The 14,861-nt window shown below is 43.6% G+C and overlaps 1 non-coding gene and 1 pseudogene across 1 annotated transcript; both read right to left on the bottom strand.

The window, feature by feature from the left end:
* Positions 1-6,319: 6,319 nt before the first annotated feature.
* Positions 6,320-12,884, bottom strand: LOC131362434 (transmembrane protein 71-like; annotated as a pseudogene).
* Positions 12,433-12,504, bottom strand: trnae-cuc (transfer RNA glutamic acid (anticodon CUC)). Its single transcript has one exon. It is a non-coding gene; the product is annotated as a tRNA-Glu (tRNA).
* Positions 12,885-14,861: the final 1,977 nt, after the last annotated feature.

The following is a 14,861-nucleotide window of genomic DNA, read 5'->3' as shown; positions in this document are numbered from 1 at the left end:
TATCCATATACATTTTAAAACAAAATATAAAGCATAAAAACTATATTACACAACAAGTTGGGCTTTTAAAATAATTACATTAAAAAAATGAATAAAATAAAAATAAATAAATAAATTGAGTGACAGTTGCACTTCAGCTGAACCCTTGATGACCCGAGCACATTACATTTGACTATTGACCATTTTAACTCCAGTTTTAACTCCCCAGTTTACCTGTTTAATTTAAAATTGGGTAACAACTTATATGCCAAATCTGACCTAAACATAACCTTAATGTATGAAACTAATATTAATTATTCACATTAATAGTGTTATTTGTTTTTCTGTTATGCCCCTGTGTCCTTTATGAGTTTATGAGTTATCAGTATTATACCAGCAAATGCACAATTGGTGGCAAAATAAACAATAATAGGTACTTTGTGTTTGCAGGTTTAGTTTATTTTAATAAGTAGTATTTGTTTACAGATACAGACAGAACAGGCAAATTAGCATTTCCAAGGAAAATGTGGATTTATTTATTTAATTATAAAAAACCCTCACACACCACACATATCCTCAAGAAATATTAAACAATAAAAAAGGAGACTGACAGAATTATTATTTTTCAGAAAATGTTTATTGCACAAATATTTTGATAATTATTTATGATATAGGTTTATAATTTAATACCTTATAGAGTCAATAATACTAACGTAATATTGTATTTGTCATAAGATACTGAGACGGGAAGCAGTCACATTACAAGAATGAACAACGTGAATCCAAAGACTTGTTCTGTAAACTGATCTTTTCTGTTTCCGGCTCAGACTGCATTGCCTTAGCCTATAAGGATGTCAGGTGAACGAAAGACTCGAACCCGAGGACTCGAAAGGTGAACTAATCTTTTCTGTTTCCGGCTCAGACTGCATTGCGTGAAGAGGAGGACAAGAAAAGCTTTCCTAAACAGCATCTACAAATAAATTTCAAATGATCAATATTACAGTAAAATCCATTACAAATGAATAACATCAACATCAATGAGGGTTTGAGATATCTCAGCACCTATAGGCTATAGGTGTAACGATGCTTGCAGAACCAGAGCGCCAGAGGGAGCCATCACCCGAATATTGACATTTGCGAACTCACTTCCTGTCTCACTCGGGTATTTAAGCAGCACGCTGCCTATTGTTCACTGAAGTATTGTTCTCTCCAGTGGATTACGTACCAAGCCTTGTTTATTGTTCCTGATTGCCTGCTACGTGTATGATCTTTGCCTGTTACTGTTTTCTACGAGTCTCGGTTTTGCGGTTTTGGTTTCTGTTCGGTAGTTCTTGCTTTTCCGGTTTTTGACCCTTTCGCTTAGCCATATCGATTCCGATTCTTGCCTGCCGTTTTGTGAATAAAGATCTGCATATGGATTCTACTACGCCTGCCTCGAGTGCGTCCTTACAGAATACTTCGCCATCAAAGAATCCAGCGGATCCTCGTGCAACCTTAGTTCGCCAAAGACATATGATCCGGTTCTACCAGGACCAGGTGGAGGCGTTAAAAGCCACCAACGCACTGCTACGACAACGACAATCTCCCGCCGCAGCTCCAGTTCCGCCTCCGCGCAGTGAATTTCCACGCTTCACGCTGCCAGAAAAGTTTGATGGTGCCGCGGATCGATGCCGGGGTTTCCTGCGCCAGTGTGACAACTTTTTCTCTCAACAGCCGGAGGTATACTGCAGCGATAGCGTCAGATTCCTTTTATCTCTGCTGATGGGCAAGGCGCTGGATTGGGCTTCGGCTGTGTGGGATTCGGATCCTCAGGTCAAGACCTCAGCTGATTACTTCGCGAATCTGATCAGGGAAGTGTTTGAGTATCCGGCAGGAGGTAAAGACATTTCTGTCCTATTACTGGAATTACGCCAAGGAACTGATACAGCTGCTGAGTTTGCTATTAAGTTCCGCACGCTCGCTGCTCAGTCAGGCTGGAATGAGGCGGCATTAATAGCGGTGTTTCGGGAAGGACTTACTAGAGAGCTGAAGGCGGAAATGGCGTGCAGAGACACTGATGTTACTCTCTCCCAGTACATATCCACTGCTATTCGCCTTGACAACCTGCGGCGCCAGCATCGTACTCGCACCCCCACACCTCGTTCCTCACCACGTGGCACTATGGAATACCACAGCCAGAAGGAGGAAGTCACCGAGCCTATGCAACTGGGGAGGTCTCGTGTTTCTGAGGTTGAGCGCGAACGCCGTGTGCAGCTGCAGCTGTGCTTCTACTGTGGACAACCAGGTCACAGAGTCTTTCAATGCCCAGAGAAGCCTGCAACATCCCAGAGAGAAGTCGTGAAGCTGGTTTCTAAGGTTTCTCTTCCTGCCTACGTCCTTCACAATGACTCTCGTTTTTTTCGTCACAGCGCTGGTTGACTCCGGATCAGCAGTGAACCTGATAGACAGCAACCTGGTCCGTGAGCTCGGCCTATCTACTATCCCATGCACTCCGCCGTTAAGTCACTGCCATAAATGATCAGCCCATTGGGGAGGGCCTTCTTACTCACTACACACCTCTCATGGAGGTTCAGATCGGATTATTTCACAGAGAAAGACTGAGATTTTTCGTTATTTCCTCACCATCAAACCCTGTCGTCCTAGGCCTTCCCTGGCTTCAACTTCATGACCCGGACATTTCATGAAAGGAGGGGGAATTAAAAAAGTGGTCTCCCTTTTGCCTAGAGAACTGTTTTTGCAACCCGATAACCCGTCCATGCCTTTCCACGTATATTGAAAGCCCCGAATCATCGCTCCAAGTCACACTCCCTAAAGAATACCAAGATTTCCAAGAGGTCTTCAGTAAAGAAAAGGCCGCCAGATTACCCACACATCAACCCTGGGACTGTGCCATTGACCTTCTTCCGAACACCATGCCACCTAAGAATCGTATTTACCCCCTGTCACTTCCTGAAAAGCTTGCTATGGAGGAATATATTGAGGAAGCCCTTGCAGCTGGATACATCCGCCCGTCTACCTCACCAGCGGCGGCAGGGTTCTTCTTCGTAGAAAAGAAGGACGGCGGCCTTCGACCCTGCGTTGACTTCCAAGGCCTGAACGCAATCAGTCCCGTATCCTTACCCTCTTCCCCTGGTTCCCGCAGCCCTCGAACAATTACAAGGAGCCAAAATCTTCAAGCTTGACCTGCGCAGCGCCTACAATCTCATCCGGGTAAAGGAGGGCGACGAATGGAAGACAGCGTGTCACACAACACATGGACATTACGAGTATCTGGTCATGCCATATGGACTCACGAACGCCCCCGCTGTCTTCCAGTCACTTATCAATGAAGTGTTCAGGGATATGCTAAACAAATTCGTCATTGCTTACATAGATGACATCCTCATTTATTCCGCCAGCCTAGATCAACACGTTTCTCATGTTCGTGCTGTCCTCCAACGCCTCACCAACCACAATCTCTATGTGAAACTGGAGAAATGCGAGTTTCACCGTTCCACAGTAACATTTCTAGGATATGTAATCTCGCATGAAGGAGTAGAAATGGATCAATCGAAAGTGTCTGCCATTACATCCTGGCCCGAACCTACCTCCATCAAAGGTTTGCAACGCTTCCTTGGATTTGCGAACTTTTACAGGAGATTCATCAGGAACTACAGTACCATTGCTAGCCCAATGACTTCACTGCTGAAAGACAAGCCCAAGAAATTAAAGTGGACTGATCATGCCAGAGCTGCTTTTCAGAAACTTAAAAGTTTTTCTTCCGCTCCGATACTCCGTCATCCTAACCCTGAGCTGCCGTTTGTAGTGGAGGTGGATGCTTCGAGCTGTGGGATAGGGGCTGTGCTTTCTCAACATCAACCTGAGCCCGGAAAACTGCATCCTTGTGCCTTTTTCTCCCGAAAGCTCACACCAGCCGAAATTAACTATGACGTAGGGAACCGGGAACTACTATCGATAAAGGCTGCTCTGGAAGAATGGAGGCACTGGCTCGAAGGGGCCCGCCACCCGTTCCTGGTCCTTCTGGAAGCCAAGCGTCTCAACCCACGGCAAGCTAGGTGGGCGCTATTCTTTACACGATTCAAGTTTTCAGTCTCCTGCCACCCCGGGTCTAAGAATGGAAAAGCAGATGCCCTGTCGCAAATCCATGAAACCCTGGAGCCACCATCCAGCCCAGAGCCTATCCTTCCACCATCTGTCCAAGTAGCTCCTGTGCAGTGGGACCTGATGAGTGAAATCGAACGGGCTCAATCGACAGAGGCTCCTCCCCCAACATGTCCACCGACCAAAGTTTACGTATCCACAGGTTTCCGCCAACAAGTGTTACGATGGACCCATGAGAGCCTGAGTTCAGGACACCCCGGCACCCATAGAACCATTCGGCTGGTACGACAAAGATTCTGGTGGCCATCGCTCAACCACGATGTCAAGGAGTTTCTGTTCCTGCTCGGTCTGCGCACAGTCCCGAACGAGCCGTCAGCTACCAGAAGGTCTACTTCAACCACTGCCAGTTCCACGCCGACCCTGGTCTCACATCTCAGTAGACTTTCTCACAGACCTCCCTGTCTCAAGGTTTCACCACAGTCATGGTTGTAATCGACCGCTTTTCCAAGTCCTGCAAGTTAATCCCCATGAAAGGTCTGCCATGGAAACAGCCACAGCCATTTTCCAAAACATCTTCTGTCACTATGGTTTACCCGAGAACATTGTTTCTGATCGCGGCCCACAGTTCACATCTTGTGTGTGTGGTCGGAGTTTTGCAAACAACTCGGGATCAATGTCTGGGTCAATGTCAAAGCTCTGGGTATCACCCCCAGTCCAATGGCCAAGCAGAGTGGCTTAATCAAGAAATTGGGAGGTTCCTAAGAACATACTGCAGCCGTGAGCAACACCGTTGGAGTGAGTTTCTCCCCTGGGCTGAGTATGTCCAAAACTCGTTGCGCCACTCCTCGACCGGCTTAACTCCCTTCCAATGTGTACTGGGCTATCAACCTCCGCTATTTCCTTGGTCCGGGGAACCCTCGGATGTGCCTACAATTGAAGACTGGTCAAGACGTAGTCAGGAGGTCTGGGAAAGAGCCCATGTTCGTCTCCAGAGAGCGATCCGACGACAAGCGCTCCAAGCTAACCGGCATCGGTGTCCCCACCCAGCTTACCAAGTGGGTCAGAAGGTGTGGCTTTCTACTAGGAATATAAAACTAAAACTTCCTTGTCATAAGTTAAGCCCCAAGTTTGTTGGCCCGTTGAAAATTCTACGCCAAGTTAATCCAGTTTCTTTCCGCCTTGAGCTTCCAGCATCGTATCGTATCTCGCCTACCTTCCATGTGTCTTTACTCAAGCCCTTCCACGAGCCTCGAACCACCGGCCCCGCTATCACTGAACCTCCCCCACCACTGGACATTGATGGCTCCCTTGCCTACCAGGTGCGCACCATCCTGAACTCCCGTCGTCGAGGTGGCCGCCTTCAGTATCTGGTGGATTGGGAGGGTTATGGCCCAGAGGAGCGTTGTTGGGTTAATGCACAGGACATTCTCGACCCCTCGCTCATGTGTATGATCTTTGCCTATTACTGTTTTCTACGAGTCTCGGTTTTGCGGTTTTGGTTTCTGTTCGCTAGTTCTTGCTTTTCCGGTTTTTGACCCTTTCGCTTAGCCATATCGATTCCGATTCTTGCCTGCCGTTTTGTGAATAAAGATCTGCATATGGATTCTACTACGCCTGCCTCGAGTGCGTCCTTACAATAGGCTAGTAGGTTCTGTATATAATTGTTTACTGTAGTCAGTTTGTTTTCATAGTTTCATAGGCTGTGAGTGCAGACTGAATACAGCTGTGGGTCGTGGCACATAATTTCAAAAAGTATTAATTCGATCTAATTAAATTATATGATGAACAGAAATATGATATGAGCAGAAATATGTTGTCCAGGCAAGCATATTTAAGATCAGTTCGATCTTAGAATAAGTACCAAAAAAGGTTATAAAGAACACATGCATCAGAATTTACCCTTAACCCTTACCTTTTGCACACAGTTACTTTTAACAGATATCATTTTCTATGAACATATCATTTGAGATAAACTTAGCGCAGTTATCTTATGACATAAAAGGTCATATATGATATATCAGAGATGTACAGACCTTACAGCACTATAGAGGTCCTTAGGGGAATTGCTTGTGTGGTCACATAATTTTCATGTGACTTAACAACAAATCGCTTTTTGAAAATTTGGTTATACCATACTGACATTTTAAGAAATGTTATTTCAGCTATTATTATTATTATAAATGTAATTTGTTGTAAAGGTGTTTGGTAGTAGGACAGCATTCATGCGTATAAATGTACACTAGCACAGCATTTTCCTCCAACCTGAGGATGGATCTTTGGGGGTGCAGTAACATTTACATTTTGGTGGAATATCAATCAGACTATTCAGGGACTGAGCAGGCAAAACAGGAGCAGAGCAGTCTTCAGAGAGAGAATCCACCTCTGGTAAAAATATTTCTTTGTCTTTAAAAGGCACACTTGCTGTGGGATCTGCAACAGACATACACAGGTCCAAAATACACATTTATACACACGCTTCGTTGTAAAAAAATATAAAAAATAAAACACATAAAAAATTAACAAAGCCCTCACCATATGTAAAACTGACAGAGGTGTCTTCATCCATGCTGCTGCTAACATCCAAACATGATGGCAGTTCAGTAGAGGACAGGGTGCTGTCTCTGCCAAAAATACTTCCACTGGTAATGACTGACATCACTGAAGAGTGTGGCCAATGACCTTCTGGTTTTGCGCCTCCGACGGAAAATTCTGAAGGAAATCCCACAGGCACACGCACACTACAATGTAATATGAGCTCCAAAACTGTTAAATAATAAGGAAAATTACACAAGCTGAATGACTAACTGGAAATGAGAGAAACATTTTGTTTGAGTTGAATTACTACATAGTTTCTTCTAGAGCAATGAGCTAGGGACAGAACAGGGTTGATATTCTCACACATAAAATTCCCTCGTCTTTTACTCAGTCAATTATAAGTGTTCAATATCATGCCTGACTCAGCTCCACTGTTTCTAATTCTCTTCCTATTTTGTATAAAATTACTTTCTACAAAAATGACAGTATATAGCTTCAGTGTGTACAGGCATTAATTTGTTAAAGCTTACATGCTGTCATTTTTGGCAGGAGTAACCAAAGGTTTGGCTATAGCAGCCAGCCCACAAAGCTCCCAACAAACAGTTTTGGTGGAAACAGTTGAGTCAATGTGAGCATTTAATTCTGCTGTAGTTTTTGCATACAATCTGGGTAAGTACCCAGAAATCCCTTTCAGACAGCTCCCACTTGCACCGACAGTTACTCCTGTTGGATGCAGTTTGTCCTTTGTGGTGGTATGCAGACCGTGGCTCTCAAAACACTATAAGGGACTTGGTGCCCTGGTCACAGATGTGTCAGTGAGAAGTGCGCCAACAATTTGTCCTCTTTATGTTATGTGGATTATCATTTTAATGCACAGCTCATTCAGCCTTAGTGCTCTGCTCTTACTTATGGAATGTGAAATCAGTGACGACTAGCCAACAGGCCCTGCATATATATCTGTAAAACCTCCAACACTATATTTGCAGTGTTTCAGTTTCATTATGTATGCTATTGTGGCAGGAGGCATGGTCAAGTGTCAGCTGCCAACAAAGAGGAGGCAGGTTGAACTGGCAGGTAACGTGATGAAACTCACCTGTGTCTTATAACTTATAATACTTATTTGTGTCACTTTATTTTTGGCATAATCAGGCTTTGCTATTGCTACTGAATGGAAGGTGATGAGTTCAAATCCCAGAACAACTAACTGCCCTTGCTGCATGCATATGCCTTTAACCCTCAATTGCTCATTTGTATAAATGTAATACCCTTTTGTGTTTGTAATTTGCTCTGGATAAGGTTTACAGTCTTCTCTTCCTCTCTCTGTTTCTATCACTTTTGTCTGTGTCCTCACTCACACTCAAATACAGTTTCTCAATCTTACTGACCGAGCAAGATTTTCTTTGTAGGAAATGATGGTCTGTGTTGGAGTTAGGGTCATGTTACCCTGGTCATCGGTAACAACACTGTCTTCTGTCAGTAGATAGTAGCCATTTGCAAGTAGGTGTGGACTTCGACGGCAGACATGCAGTAGGCCTGTTTCTGGATTGGTGGAGAAGCACTCATAAGAAGCATCAGAGAGGAAAGATGAGTCAAAACTGAGGAAGAGAAAAAAACAAACAAACAAACACTAAAGCTTATACACAGACATGCAGATATGCTCCTAATATGTTTTGTGACTAATGTGCACTAATAAAACCAAACCCATCATTAATCTCAAATAATTAAAATTGTTTGTAAAATTATCTTTCAACTGTGTAAAAAAAATCGTCTTACTTTTATTAACTTTTTATTAACAACAAAAGTCAGCTCAATATCTGTCTACATAATGCCCCACAGCTGACATTCTATGTCAAAGGAAAACATTGCTGGGTGACAGATATGGACACAGCTGCAAGTAAGCAAAACATTTATTTATAAAACTTGCATAAATGTTACAAAAACAAGATCAGACAATGGTCATGTGTCATACCATCAGCAACGAGCAAAAACTATAAACAAGATCATAACTATGTGGTAGTGGAAAATTTGGTAATTACTGGTAAAAGTACATAGAACATTTACTGTACAATGACTGATTGGTGTGAGAGCCCTTATATACTGTGTGTGTTTGTGTGTGTGTGTGTGTGTGTGTTTGAGGGGTGTTGTAATCCATGGTGGCCATGTCTGTGGGCCATGTTGAATTCTGGGTATTGTAGCTGGATGCTGTTAACACCTTTGACAGAACAAATACAAGATTGCTGCCAACTGTGTTTCAAATAAGTATTATGGATACTTATGCTTATGGTTTAGCTTTAAATTTGTTTATATTTTTACCAATAATAACTAACTGGACGATTACCTGAATAAGCAGTGGTACATATGTTTCTAATAAAGTGGCTGCTGAGTGTATATATTATATATTAGATTTACATTTACATTTCTGGCATTTGGCAGATGCTCTTTTGAAGATAGTCAGAGACTCTGCTGTATGGACATCTAGGGGAAGTTCAATCCACCACCTCGGTGCCAGAACAGAGAAGAGTCTAGATGAATGCCTACCTTTTGCCCTGAGAGATGGTGGGACCAGTCGGGCAGTGCTAGTGGATCGGAGGGAGCGGGGTGCAGTCCGAGGAGTAATAAGATCTTTGAGGTAAGATGGTGCTGGTCCATTCTTGGCTTTGTAGGCAAGCATCAGTGATTTGTATCTGATGCGTGCAGCTACTGGAAGCCAGTGGTGGGAACGCAGCAGTGGGGTGGTGTGGGAGAACTTAGGCAGGTTGAAAACAAGCCGTGCAGCTGCATTTTGGATCATTTGCAGTGGACGAATTGCATTCAGAGGAAGACCTGCCAGTAAAGAGTTGCAGTAGTCCAGTCTTGAAACAACCAGACTGAACAAGCCCTTGAGTAGCCTGTGTGGATAGGAATGGTCGAATCCTTCTAATGTTGTACAGAAGGAACCGGCATGAGCGTGTCACATTGGCAACATTGGAGGAAAAGGACAGTTGATTGTCCATGGTTACCCCAAGGTTGTGAGCAGTGGCTGAAGGGGAGATCATCGAGTTGTTCAGAGATAATGCAAGATCCTGGGCTGGGGATGAGTCACCTGGGATGACCAGCAGTTCAGTTTTGCTGGGATTAAGTTTCAGCTGATGAGCTGTCATCCAAGATGAAATGTCCGCCAGACACGCTGAGATTCGAGCAGAAGCTGTGGTATCTGAGGGAGGGAAGGAGAAGATAAGTTGGGTGTCATCAGCATAGCAGTGGTATGAAATGCCATGTGAGGATATAACTTTGCCAAGAGTGTAGGTATAGAGGGAGAAAAGGAGAGGACCGAGTACTGAGCCTTGTGGGACATCAGTAGAGAGCCTGCGTGGGGCAGATGTCAGTCCCTTCCATGTTACCTGATAGGAGCGATCGTCGAGGTAGGAAGCAAACCATTCCCATGCTGTTCCACAAATTCCAAAACTCTTGAGGGTGGACAAGAGAGTCTTGTGGTTAACTGTGTCAAATGCTGCAGAAAGGTGGAGGAGGATGAGGTCTGATGACAGCTTGGCTGATCTAGCAGCATGTAGTTTCTCAGTGACCACCAAAAGGGCAGTCTCTGTAGAATGTGCTGCTTTGAAGCCAGACTGGTTGGGATCGTGGAGGTTATTCTGCAAGAGATAGTCAGACCGCTGATTATAAACAATTCGTTTGAGAATTTTTGAAAGAATGGAGAGAAGTGATACCGGTCTGTAGTTGTTGATGTCAGAGGGATCCAAAGAAGGTTTCTTGAGTACAGGGATAACCCTTGCTTGCTTAAAGGCAGTTGGTACCTGTCCTGATGTTATGCATCCATTGATGACTGTGGTGATGAAGAGCAGGAGGTCAGATGAGATGGTCTGGAGCATAGTGGAAGGGATTGGATCTAGTGTGCAGGTGGTTGGATTGCAGGAGTGAATGATCTGCAAAACCTCTTCTGCTGCTATGGTTGAGAGATGCTTCAGTGAAGGAGTGGCTGAGTCCTGGCTGTGTAAAGAAGATGAAGTTGGGGTGGATGTGAAGGTCTGGCAGATATATATTATTATTATATTATTATAAATAAATTATTATTATATTATTATAAATAGGCCCAATCCTGTTGGACATGACAATGCCCCTGTGCACCAACATTTTGGAAACATTTACTAAGGGTACATTTTTTGATTGTGTTTGTCTCCTGCAATGGTGTGTTGCTAATGTGTTGAATGTATACATTTGTATAAGCACATCAATGAGTTTTGCTGCTGTCCCACCCAAATTTTCCCTCATGCATCAATAAAGTCCATCCACCCATCTATTCCGTGCCACAAAATGATTGTCCATTCCTGTATCTGATCACATACCCATTTCTGTGCTTAGCATATATAACAGGAGCTATTGCTCCTTTTTGGGCAGGAGATCTTAACTGGTATGTCTTTCTTCACTATAAGTAATGGACAAATACGTTTATATTAAAGACTGAATTTTTTTTTTTATGTTTTCCATATCTACAGAATGTTGACTTCATCACTGATAAACTGGTATCTTGGTAAAGCAACAAACAGAAGAAACACCATCATACAGACCCAAGGGAAGTTAACAACAACTACAGTATTGAAAACATTGTTTGTGCTACTAAAGTTGATGCTTAACTGAGATCCTTAGCATCATCGCTGCAACATGGACCATCCAACACAGACACAATCCTGGTTAGAGATTGATGTGGATTTGGGATTTGCACTCTTCTTCCTGTTCCTGCTCTGCCTCTTCTTGGTCATTACAGTTGTCCGCTCTGCCCAAACAGTGATTGACCCTTATGGCTCCATTCCCACCTCCACCTATCAGGAGGAGCAAATCAATAACTGACGGTTGCTCTGGCCCATCCCACGTGGTGAATACACTACAGGTGTTGGGCCTGACCTTTTGTAAAAAACATACATGCAAATTTGAAAGGGTTTTATTGATGGAGATCATGGTGCAAATTCTGCAAAAAAATTGTGAAATGAACTTTATATCAATTATGAAAATTCATCCTAGTTAGTCGTGGTTAACAGGTAATGTTGATTTTCTCTTTGTAGTTGTCTTTTCCATTACAGCATCAGCAATAAATCCCCAATTTAAAATGTCCACAACTTTATCTTTCAAAAAACAAGTGAGAGTAAAAAATGACAGGTTCTTTATGATGCTTACCTCCAAAAACTGAATGTGAATGTGTTTGCACAGTGCCCTGTGATGAGCTGGTGAGCCATGCGGGGTGTACTGCTCACCGATCAGGTCTAGACGAGAACAGGTATGTCTGTCCTATGGAAAAGCTTTGACGTGCATCGATGCACACAAACGTTCACATCTGACCGTTTTGACCCATCGCTTTTGAGGCGCCTGGTGGACAGAGTGAAACCCTGCACATTAGGTCCTCTCTGTATTTACTTAGTTTAAGTCCACGCACCGGCGAGGGCGCCCACGCGTAGAAACCTGAGATTGCAAACAAGATTGTAAAGTCTGTCGGTGAAGAATGGTCCAATGTTGACAAGCACATTTATAGGCCTCAGAAAATCTGGCCTAGCACCCCTGAAACCGCTGCGCTACGTGGCTCGTAACAGACAAATTTGCCAGGGGTCCTGTTTGCCAGGTCGCTGCCCAAAGGCAGCCTTGAGCCCTCCCTTCAATAGCTCAGCTGGTAGAGTGGAGGACTGTAGGTGCTTACAAATGGACAACCTTAGGTCGCTGGTTCAAATCCAGCTCGAAGGACGGCTTTTACCAGCCTCCGGGAAGCACGCCGTTTCAGCGCGGGTGCTTGTTGCATACGCTAGCTCTGGCCAGGTGCGAAAAAGAGCCCACTTCCCTGGCCGGGAATCGAACCCGGGCCGCGGCGGTGAGAGCGCCGAATCCTAGCCACTAGACCACCAGGGAGACACGGACAGGGGTGTGGGCCTCGTGCAGCTGGGCGCAGCACCCAGGATTGGCCTCTAGTGGCGATTTACGGCAAGTCCGGTTGAGTTACACCTGAGGAAACAGCAGTTTAAACAAATTCGCTTTAAGATCAACAGAATGTCTGCACAGACTGTCTCAGAAGACTTAAAAGAGGTCCCACCTCTCAGCTGCAGGGTCACCAGTTTGCAGTCTGTCCAGAGTCCCCGTGCGTGTACACCCGGTGTTCTCCGGTTTCCTCTCACCTCCAAAAGACACGCCAGTAGGTGGATCGGCTGAACCATAGGCGGCCCTGAGCCCTCCCTTGAGGCGCTCAGCTGGTAGAGCGGAGGACTGTAGGTGCTCTGAAGGTTTTGGCCCATCGCTTTTGAGGCACCTGGTGGACAGAGTGAAACCCTGTGCGATTGATAGATAGATAGATAGATAGATAGATAGATAGATAGATAGATAGATAGATAGATAGATAGATAGATAGATAGATAGATAGATAGATAGATAGATAGATAGATAGATTCAACTTCATTGTCATTGCAGAGTGCAGGTACATAGCAATGAAATGCTCTTTAGCATCTACCGGAAGTGCAAATAGTAGAAATTCTGCCAATGAACAGGTACAGATAAATATGTAAATATGTACATCGATAAATAAGGCTATGTCAGAGTGTGCATAGAGAGGTATGTGCAAGTAGTATTTACAGTAGATAAAGTGACAGGTGTAATTATAATTGTGCTAAAAATGTGTGCATTATGTATAATGTATGTACAACAGTAACAGATAATATACATATATTATATAGTATGTATAAATATAGTATATGTAAATGTATATAAATAGATAGACAAATAGATAATACTAGGTGTAATCTATGAAATGGACAATATGTACATTAATTATATTACACGCTGAGAACAAATTATATTATAACAGAATGTACAACAGAATGTTTAACAGTGAAAAATATTATATTAACAGAATGTACAGAGTGGAGCAGAACTGTAAAGTGGTAACTGTAGAAAGACACGAGTGTCCTAGCGGTGTAGTGTAGAGTTCAGTAGATTTATGGTTGAAGGAAAAAAACTGGCCCTAAACCTACTGGTTCTGGTGAGGATGGACCTGTATCTCCTCCTGGATGGAAGGTTGAACAGTTTGTGACTCGGGTGGGAGGAGTCTTTGATTATTTTGTGTGCTCTGCGCAGACATCTACTATGGTGAAGAGACCCAATGGCAGGTAGTTGGGTGCCGATGATGCGTTGGGCAGTTTTCAAAGCCCTTTGCAATGATTTCTTTTCACACATCGTGGAGCTGCCATGCCACACTGTGATGGAGCTCGTCAAGATGCTCTCAATGATGCAGCGGTAAAAGGTGGTCAGGTTCTTGGGGGATAGGTGAACTTTCTTCAGTCTCCTTAGGAAGTAAAGACACTGTTGCGCCTTCCGAACCAGAGATGAGGTCTTCAGATGCCAGGACAGATCCTCAGAGATGTGGACACCCAGGAACTTAAAGCTGGAGACACGCTCCACTTCAGACCCGTTGATCTAAATAGAGGAGTGTCTGCTGCTGTTAGATTTCCGGAAGGTCTGGAGAAAGTGCCGGCCACTCCATTTGTGGTACCCCAGCCTCCGGCAGCTGTTCCCTAATGATGCGACCTCCAGAGGTGGACAGTAAAGAAGTACATTTACTTGAGTACTCTACTTAAGTACACTTTTTGAGTATCTGTACTTTACTTGAGTATTATTTTTTCTGGATACTTTTTACTTTAACTTCACTACATTTGAAAGACAAATACTCTACTTTTACTCCACTACATTTCTGTCAAGGTCATTGAGTAGAAAGTAGTTACATTAATCATAGGATGATTTTTTTCACTCTTGTAGCGTCACATGTTGTAAAGTTTCCATAATTTTTTTAACTCAATTGATCAATTGCTGACAAAATGGACGAAGATATGCTTTGTATATTATACACCACCAACGCATTGGTAATGATGTTAGTTAACACACAAAAACGTATGCTGTGTCCAAATTCTCGTACTATGTGTCCTATATAGTATTCAAAAATAGAATTAGTATGCCCCAAATCGTAGTATACTGAAAAGAGTATTCCAAAAATTCCTGGATGGTCTACTACTTCCGGTAGAAATTCAAAGTGCAGAACAATGCACACTCTAACGGGTAATATTGCCCACAACGCATTGCACACAGGAGGGAGGAGCCTGGACAATGGTGTAAATGCATATTAAAATGGTGTAAATGAATTGTGGAAATATATATAACTCTTTGTTAAAGCAGTGTTGCTGTTGGGTGGTTGTACAGCTACAGTTGTGTAGCTGGGTTTTAAA

The sequence above is a fragment of the Hemibagrus wyckioides genome, linkage group LG12, assembly GCF_019097595.1.
Source record: "Hemibagrus wyckioides isolate EC202008001 linkage group LG12, SWU_Hwy_1.0, whole genome shotgun sequence".
NCBI classification, from domain to species: Eukaryota; Metazoa; Chordata; class Actinopteri; order Siluriformes; family Bagridae; genus Hemibagrus; species Hemibagrus wyckioides.
This window is presented reverse-complemented; position numbering and strand designations above follow the sequence as displayed.